The sequence below is a fragment of the Panulirus ornatus genome, chromosome 2 (genome assembly GCF_036320965.1).
Source record: "Panulirus ornatus isolate Po-2019 chromosome 2, ASM3632096v1, whole genome shotgun sequence".
In the NCBI taxonomy this organism is placed as follows: domain Eukaryota; kingdom Metazoa; phylum Arthropoda; class Malacostraca; order Decapoda; family Palinuridae; genus Panulirus; species Panulirus ornatus.
The window spans coordinates 43,578,393-43,580,892 of record NC_092225.1 but is presented as its reverse complement, the minus strand read 5'-3'; positions in this window follow the sequence as shown (position 1 = coordinate 43,580,892).

The following is a 2,500-nucleotide window of genomic DNA, read 5'->3' as shown; positions in this document are numbered from 1 at the left end:
AAACTGCAGAAGCTGGTGACTGAGTTTGGTAAAATGTGTGAAAGAATAAAGTTAAGAGTAAATGTGAATAAGAGCAAGGTTATTAGGTACAGTAGGGTTGAGGGTCAAGTCAATTGGGAGGTAAGTTTGAATTTAGAAAAACTGGAGGAAGTAAAGTGTTTTAGATATCTGGGAGTGGATCTGGCAGCGGATGGAACCATGGAAGCGGAAGTGGATCATAGGGTGGGGGAGGGGGCGAAAATTCTGGGAGCCTTGAAGAATGTGTGAAAGTCGAAAACATTATCTCGGAAAGCAAAAATGGGTATGTTTGAAGGAATAGTGGCTCCAACAATGTTGTATTGTTGCGAGGCGTGGGCTATGGATAGAGTTGTGCGCAGGAGGATGGATGTGCTGGAAATGAGATGTTTGAGGACAATATGTGGTTTGAGATGGTTTGATCGAGTAAGTAACGTAAGGGTAAGAGAGATGTTTGGAAATAAAAAGAGCGTGGTTGAGAGAGCAGAAGAGGGTGTTTTGAAATGGTTTGTTCACATGGAGAGAATGAGTGAGGAAAGATTGACCAAGAAGATATATATGTCGTAGGTGGAGGGAACGAGGAGAAGTGGGAGACCAAATTGGAGGTGGAAAGATGGAGTGAAAAAGATTTTGTGTGATCGGGGCCTGAACATGCAGGAGGGTGAAAGGAGGGCAAGGAATAGAGTGAATTTGATCGATGTGGTATACCGGGGTTGACGTGCTGTCAGTGGATTGAATCAGGGCATGTGAAGCGTCTGGGGTAAACCATGGATAGCTGTGTATGTATGTATATTTGCGGTTGTGGATGTATGTATATACATGTGTATGGGGGTGGGTTGGGCCATTTCTTTCGTCTGTTTCCTTGCGCTACCTCGCAAACGCGGGAGACAGCGACAAAGCAAAAAAAAAGAAAAAAAAACAAAAAACATATATATATATATATATATATATATATATATATATATATATATATATATATATATATATATATATATATATATATATATATGTATATATATATATATATATATATATATATATATATATATATATTGTCGCTGTCTCCCGCGTTAGCGAGATAGCGCGAGGAAAGAGACGAAAGAATGGCCCGAACCACCCATATACACATATATATACATACAAGTCCACACACGCACATATACATACGTATGCATCTCAACGTATACATATATATACACACAGATATATACATAACACACATGTACACAATTCATACCGTGTTTCCCTTTTCCTTGTCGTCGCCACCCCGCCACACATGAAATGACAACCCCCTCCCCCCGCATGTGCGCGAGGTAGCGCTAAGAAAAGACAACAAAGGCCACTCAGTCTCTAGCTGTAATGTATTATGCACCGAAACCACAGCTCCCTTTCCACATCCAGGCTCTACAGAACTTACCATGGTTTACCCCAGACGCTTCACATGCACTTGTTTAATCCATTGACAGCAGGTCGACCCCGGTATACCACATCGTTCCAATTCACTCTATTCCTTGCACGCCTTTCACCCTCCTGCATATTCAATCCCCGATTACTCAAAATGTTTCCACTCCATCTTTCCACCTCTAATTTGGTCTCCCAATTCTTCTCGTTCCCTCCACCTCTGACACATCTTTTCTTACTAATTCTCTCCATGTGACCAAAACATTTCAAAACACCCTCTTCTGCTCTCTCATCCACACTCTTTTTATTACCACACATCTCTTTTACCCTTTCATTACTTACTCGATAAAACCACCTCTCACCACATATTGTCCTCAAACATCTCATTTCCAGCACATCTACCTTCCTCTGCACAACTCTATCCATAGTCCACGCCTCGCAACCGTATAACATTGTTGGAACTACTATTCCTTCAAACATACCCAAATCCATCCGCTTCCAAATCCACTCCCAGATATACTTGATACCAATAATAATAACAATAATATTAATAATAATGATAAGAATAATAATAATAATGATAATGATAATAATAATAATAATAATAATAATAATAATAATAATAATAATAATAATAATAATAATAATAATAACAATAATAATAATGATAATAATGATAATAATAATAATAATAATAATGATAATAATAATAATAATAATAATAATAATAATAATAATAATAATTGCAAAAAATATCTTTTTCTTCTCCTTGATAGCATTGACGAGCGACCGGATGTATATGTATCGACGATGTTTATACTGTGACAATGGGAGGCCAGAATTGCAACTTATCCACAACAAGAACTTGAGTTCACTAATACGAGATACCAACCTTCTTTTCCCGGGTGAGGACCACTGTGTAGCAAGTGTATATCCTGTGTTCCTCCGTTGCATTGTACCACTTGTGAAATAAGTGTTTCCTGAGATATTTTGTGAATAGAAGAAGTTATGAAAATCATCCTGAGATCGATTGTTTAACACATGTCAGGTCTTCAAGAGACATCGTGAAGAAAACCGTCAGCTG